The sequence below is a fragment of the Anguilla rostrata genome, chromosome 17 (assembly GCF_018555375.3).
Source record: "Anguilla rostrata isolate EN2019 chromosome 17, ASM1855537v3, whole genome shotgun sequence".
Taxonomy (NCBI): domain Eukaryota; kingdom Metazoa; phylum Chordata; class Actinopteri; order Anguilliformes; family Anguillidae; genus Anguilla; species Anguilla rostrata.
In genome coordinates, this window is record NC_057949.1 from 30,653,102 (window position 1) to 30,660,670 (window position 7,569).

Genomic DNA, 7,569 nt, shown 5'->3' on the forward strand with positions numbered 1-7,569 from the left:
TGCACAACTTTTTACACAGCAGTTACATTACATCCATTAATACAGCTGGATAAATACTGAAGCAATGCAGGTTAAGTCCCACAGCAGGGCCCTCCCAGGGCATCAGACCACATCCTCACCCGTAATGCTGCACTGCTGCCCTGACCAATTTAAGGTGAACTTAACCTGGACTACAAGTGCCAAGACAATCACAACACTACAGAGGACTAAAGTTTCATTGGAACAATATTTTATTCTTGTTTAACATTTTAGGTTTACTCTTAATTTTACTAGCATTGCCACATATCAGGATGCAGTTTGTTGATATTTCAGGGGTCCCTTTCAGAAAAGTTATAATTGTACCCAGAGAATTTTTCCATTTTAATTTTTCAAACCTATTGTGAGCTGTGACCATATCCTGAATTGGAGTTGGAATGGGTTCTTCGCAAGTGTGTATAGCTCTGGTTGCCATCACAACAGCCTACTCGTGATGAGTCTGTTGAACCGTGACCCTCAGTCGTTACCACATCTTTACTCCAGAGCATTGTGGGTGAAAAAGGTGAAAGGTGGTCATGGTGGATGCTGTGCACACGACTTGAAATCATACGATGGCTCATTGGTTCAAGGTTCTTGTGGAATCTTCTTTTTTTTTTTTACACACTGTAGATAGTTTCATCAGGCATGCGGCCATAAAAAGCTCACGCTTGTGTTGTCTTATTGGCTGTCTAGTTTAAAAAGGGCGGGGCTAATTGATGCAGTAACAGCCAATCTGAGCATTGGTCCAGATTGTTTCAGTTGAGCATGTGTGTAAATCTTGTGTCTTCCTGCAGCCCCCCCCCCCACCCCCCTCCTCAGAGCACCGTCTCCTGTGGATGACATCATGGGCAGCTAGACCTGCCCCTCCTTTCTGTGGCTCAAGGGAACATTCTGCATCCAACCACACTGGTCCAGGATTCACATACCTGTCAATCGGCATCTTCCACGCACATCGTGAACAAAGTAAGACTGATCCAGAGTCAACACTTCGGAGGCTAATCGATTGGAATCAGCCAGGAGAACGTGGGTAGATATTTAGGTCAAAAGTGCTTTCAATCCTGACATCTAGAGCTTGTCCCATTTAGTGTTTGTCAGTTTCATCTTCATCTCTTTATTTGCTTAGGATAGTGGCAACAACCACTGGAGGTCTACTGTCCTGTAGGTATTCACTCCAACCCTAACAAAGCATACCTCACTCAAAAGCTAGAGATCTACCATCCTGTAGGTTTTCACTCCAGCCCAAACAAAGCACACAATTCAACAGCTGGAGGTCTTGTTGAGCTGCTCTTTAGTAGAATCAGGAGTACCAAATTAGGGGTGAAATGAAAACCTCCAGGATGGTACATCTCCAGGAACAGGATTGGGCAGCACTGGCTTTGAATGATACCAAGGAAACTGGCTCATATTTAATTGAATATCAACAGTTAAGTTTTGGGAGGTGTTAAAGATATTGGATATGCAATTACAGGAAAATCTTGTAATAATCAAATGTTAAGTGTGCTGTACAGAGACACGCCCATTTGAGGTGCACACATTCTCCTGGCAATGTCTTTGATATGTTGCGTTTATGAAATCGGTGCATTGGAAGATATTTGCCATATTTTAATAATAATCTATTTTTCTATGTATATAATCTATTTTAATGGTTTCATATGTAGGGGAGAGTCAGTATAAATGTGAAAGTTTTTGGATTTAGCTCATTTACTCAGAATATATTTAGCATAGTGCTTTGAAATTTTAGTTCAAACAGCTTTGACATGTCAGTTATCATTACCCGTTTCAGTTACGTCCGTAACTTAATCGAGGCTGACCAAAGTATAAGCAGTCCAATGTTACATTCATGCGACCTAGTCGGTATAATTGTAATAGAGGGGGGGGGGGGGGATTATTGTAACAGCAAATGAAAACGCTCTATAATGCGTGTATGGAGGTTTTTAAGTAACCTTTAAAAGTCGAACAATTTATTTCTTTAACAAGTAGTAAACACCATATGGAATGTCTATGGGCTTCCCAAAATGACACTACATTCAGATCATTTTCAACACCGTCTACTGTCCCTAATCTCCAGATCCGAAGTCCTCTCCATGACCTCCCTGAGTACAAACCCTCTCGTTTTCTCTTTAAACATACAACAGCAAAAATGTTGTTTGTTAAAGCAACTCAGTGTAGGCAGTGTAGCTGTAACAGCTGTTATTCAGACGGGGACATCATGGTTTTTTTTCTTTTTGGTCACCTGGCAGACAATTCCCGCTAAAATTGACTCAGAAAACCATAATCACTTTTTGCGGATAGCTGACTGCTTTAAATGATGTACGATTTGATTTACTGTAAAGAAAATAGTGCCTTATATCCGAATACTACTTCCGGAACAATTTGTTTTTACTTACCTCGCTCAAAAACAGTTTTTAGAATTATTTTTCACAAAGGTTATCGAATCGTTCCGTTCTTTTGGAACTCGGTAGAGGACTGAATTGCGCGTAGCAGCAGAGTACAGAAAGTTATTGACCGTGTTACAGTCACGATGCTCTACTTTTACCGTGTTACAGTCACGATGCGTTACTTTAATACCAACTCTTCCCTAGTCCACGTAACGCCCCCACGATTTCAGGGGGAAGCTGGTGCACACAGACAGCTCACCTTTCCAAGCCCTAATGTAAGGTTTTTGTTTATACCCAGCCTTTTAATATATAAATAGTTATTTGTTTGATTTTGAAACTATATTGCAACGCATTACAATGTTCATGCCACTGTTTAAATGCTGGCGAAGGAGAAACTTCAAGTAATGTCAGCGCGCTCAGATTAGTCATGATTTAACGTTTCTCTTATTACTATTTTTTTATTGTATAGTATGTTCGGTGGCAATAACTGTCATATATGAATTTTAGCCTACACGTGGGTCCCTGTCTGTTCTTTGCTGTCTGATCAGCTCTGCCCAAAATCTCCACATCCGCAGCAGACACATCCGTGGTCGCCGCCAGAAGCGTCAACAAGAGACTCTCTCCGCCATTTGAATGCTTTGCCTAATATAAAGTCCATGCTTGCAATTGAAGAAGCCTTTATGGTACGCGCAGGTTTAAAAAAAAAGAAGTTTCCTCGCACAAAAAGTGAGGAAAATGTGTGTAATCTTTGTGCTACATTATGAATTAATAACCCTGCTTCGAAAATGTTTACTATTCAGTTAACTAGCTACACGAGTCCAAGAGGGATGTAATGTGCATAGTCAGAAATAATTCAACATTCAATGTTTTACTCTGATTCTGGTGCCTACTTATTAAGTAGGCTGCGTCCTTGACATTTTCAACGTAAATTATTGATAACCGGTCATAATACGACACAGATCTTACAAATGTTGAAAATTAAATGTAGTGATAGTTGAAGTAGGGTGAGAGTTAAGTCCAGCATTTACATTTATGACGAGTTCAATTTTGAAATGCAAATCAAATATATTTTGGTTGGTGATGATGATGATGATGATGATGATGATGATAAATAATAATAATAATAATAATAATAATAATAATAATAATAATAATAATAAATCGTCATCTTTTTAACTTGTTCGTTCGTTTGTTTTAGGCTACATCGGATTTCTGCCTGCTTTTCTATTTCAATTGATCAATTTATCCGTACGGAGCCGATCACTCGTTTCACTCAACCAAAATAAAAAAGCATAGTATAAATTTACCAATCACATTTTTTTAAAACTTTGTCTTTCCACTTTAAAATATTCGTTAGGTTTACATGATATAGGTTTGTGTCATTTTTAAATTCAGAATATTCTTGAAAAACGATATAGGGTAATTGTGTTGTCACACTGTAGACAGATAAATACATTAATGATGACGATAAATTATGATAATCGAATTATACAGCCTAAACCATGTTCACGTCAATTATAACTTAGTACGTGTTAAGGCTTTCCCCACACTTTTATGTTAATTGGAATTAACTTCGTCACTAAGAAATAGACCTAGCCCACAACATTATACAAATGTGTGTAAAGGTTTTAATCACATTTTAATGGGATTAAAAATTTAAAGGGAAATGCAGCCCAAAAAAAACATTATTAAATATATTGCTCCCCGTCTTTACCACGTCTTAATAACCATACCAGTTCTTATGCGTCAATTATCACACTTTAGCCCACAACAAAGAAAGTGTACGGGACCCCACCCAAAACAGTGACGTCAGTAGGTTAAAACACCTCCTTTCCCAGATAACCGTTTCAGAAAAACGCAGAGATTTCAGGCCAGATTAAAATAAAACAAGACAAGTTTTGTTTTAAAGTATTGTGATAGCGATTTATTTACCGTTTTTAAATATACAACACGGAACTTGCAATTATACAGCGTTTACGCTGCAATTCGCAAGCTATCTCCATTAATTCAAATGATAAGAAGAGTTGCTTCCAGACGGTATCACTTCAAATAGTATTTTGCCGTTTTTGTTTCTACATATGAAATACCACATTATTCTGTGGATGAACCATAGCATTCGAGAGAAAGCATAGTTTATTCACCGAACTACTGAACTGATATTTATTTTATTAATGCAAATGTATTCCTCTTTGAAATAAAATATTAGTAATATTTTTTTTCATTTTTCAAACTATTTATTACTTTCCAGATATTTGTGTTGACATAATTATAGAAATGTGTTCACCACAGGCTACCAATTATTCTGAAATATCTCACATTTAGTTTTTTAAATGTGGCCTTTTGTTGAAACATTCTGTCTGCTGCTCTTTTAACATAAAGTTCATCAGCTGACTTCAAGCCCTTAATTTTTTTTTAAAAAGCTCGCTCATTAACTCACAACATGTAGGCTATTTTCCTTCGTGTTCAGGAGAACACTGGGACGTAAGCTATACTTCTAAGTCGTGAACTTAACTGGATACATGTACATAAGCAAAGAACATCATATTAATCCAGCTTCTTATGCATTATCATTCCCTTAGAAAGATTATGTTATTGAATTGATTTCTTGAGGTACAAAAAAAAAAATCTTATTGGAATACTGATAACCGGATAAATGCTTTACTGATGTTTCTCTTTCTGCCCTTCCCAGAATGCATTTGCGCAATCCGTCCGCTTGGTGGGAGTAGCTGCTTTCAAGCAAAACAACAATAGTTTAGGCGAGTCTTCTTTTCAAAACGTAAATCCTCTGAATCCTAAACTAAATTAATAATTCCACTGGCAAGATGAATCATTGTCCAAATGCAAGCCCAACACAGTCGCCAATCATGTTAACGTCGTCGCATTGTCTAATTTCCAAAATAAACATAGGTAGGCTATAAACTAGATTAGTGGTATTTATTCAAACTCAAAAGGATTTTATTCTGCATAAATTTGCACTGCTTTGAATTTACCCCATATCAATTGGTCGTATAAAAATGACTAATCATATCCTAATCATATTAATACTGTTAAAACGAGATGGAAAGTAACCCCGCCCAAACCAATCATTTTGTGGAGCACGATTAAAAGGAAGATTTAGTGCGCTGACTGGATGTCATTATTCGTTTAACCTGTAGGTGTTAGTACTGTTACGAGGAAAATAAGAATATTATTTAAATAAATCCAGCATTTAACATTTCTTTTAAACTTAGCTCTTGTCATCGCCATTAAACTTCTTACTAAATAACAAATTGCTCCGACGGAAAGTTCTAACATGCAATTGTTTGAGATAATTTAATTATAACAGTTTAACTCCCATCCAATGTGCGATCTGATTTCCAATTGAAGCTACAGTCGTCTAAGTAGGCAAATATACCATCCATAAAAATAACTTCCTTCTCCTCTTCCAAACTTCTCACAAAAGACCAAACCTTTTTTTAAGTGTCATAATGTAGATCTACAGCGGAGTGGAAAGATAATGAGATAGGCTACGGAAGCAAATTGAAGATGAAGATTTTATTTCTGGCTTTGTTTTTGTCGGATGCATGGTACGAACTTTCTCAAATTGCTTCGCAAATTTGGGTCCATGGTTATTCTTCTCCAGGTTACTCCAAAGGTTATTTGTTTTTTCTTAAATAAACGGATATTAACGTACTTTATTTGAGAGTAAATATGTATCTTAAAAGGAAATTACGCGGACAAACATATATCTGTCTGTGCGTTCACAATATAATTTTGTTCGTTTAGGCTTTTTACGCTTTCAGTAGTTTCTTGTGACGTGTTAAAGCGACTGAAAAGGTTACTTTCTTGATACAGAAAAACATCCAGATCTCATGGTTGTGCATATTTCGTTAAGTATGTCGTGTTTTCCCTTCCGGAGCATTTTCGTTGTCTTCTGTCGTTTTTCTCATTTAGGCTTAATTCAGCCGCCGCGTGACAGAAGAAAAATCATTACACTTGTAGCCTACAGAATACTTTAAAAGTCTTTCTAAAGCGAAAGTAGCCAGGACGGCAAAGCTAATTTCCCCAAATTGATAATTAGATACTAACAACAAAAGTTTAACGTCATTGGGCTATTGGTTCACTTTATTAGTCAGTCCATTGCCACTTTCTCCGAACTTCCATGCAAACAAAGATTGGCCCAAAAAAGTTTAATTTTCGATCACCATTATTCGTATATATTATAACGACATTCTGACTCTGATTATGGGTTGATGCCTACGCAACAAGAATAATTCTAATTATGTCCTATGTAGTCTCAAATTAGTCATCACAGTGTCCGAAACTGCTAGGCTACACCTTTCTCTTAGTTAAATCGTTTCGGATTTGAAAGAGAACTACAACCACATCTTGTGCTCCACTCTTTCTTCTTCATCAGAGGCTACAATGCATTGGAATATTGTTTGAAAATTTAGATAGTTGAAAATAATGCTATATAAAAGTACTGTAAAATGGCACATCTCAGATTTGTTTACAATTGTGGAAAATAAATCTACAGAAATTTCAAAACTGCATTATTATTATTATTATTATTATTATTGCAGTTTGAAAATGCCTTAGTTTGTATTTTTTTATGTGAAATGGTTACACATAGGACTGATTGGCACTATGTCAAGACAACAGTTAATAATTTCTATTTGAACTTTCTATAAACAAAAGTCCCAACAAAGATGCAGCCCGCAATTTGATAGATGTCATTTATTAGTGTCCAGTGATGCATGTTTTCGACCAGACACAGACATCATTAGGACACTGATGAGCAATATTCCACTCTTTCATATTCCATAAGAGGGAACATTATTCCACTCTTTCATATTCCATAAGAGGGAACATTATTCCACTCTTTGGAAAAAAATTCAATACAGTTTAGCACCTGTCCCTAACTACATTTTTCTTAACTTTAACAAACACTTTTTTCACACAAACGCAACTCAAACCAAAATTCAAGTTAGTTTTAGTGGTTGTTGAACTTATCTAATTCTTTGTGAAGTAAATAAATAAAATTTCAAAAAATAAAAATAAAAAACACTTGTCAGTAGTTCAGGACAAATGTTGATTGAATCCCAGCCACAGGTACTAAGTGAATCACACGCTGACTCACAACATCCTACGTTAAACATGTTGCTATGGTTATGACCTGTTACAGATTAACTTTTGC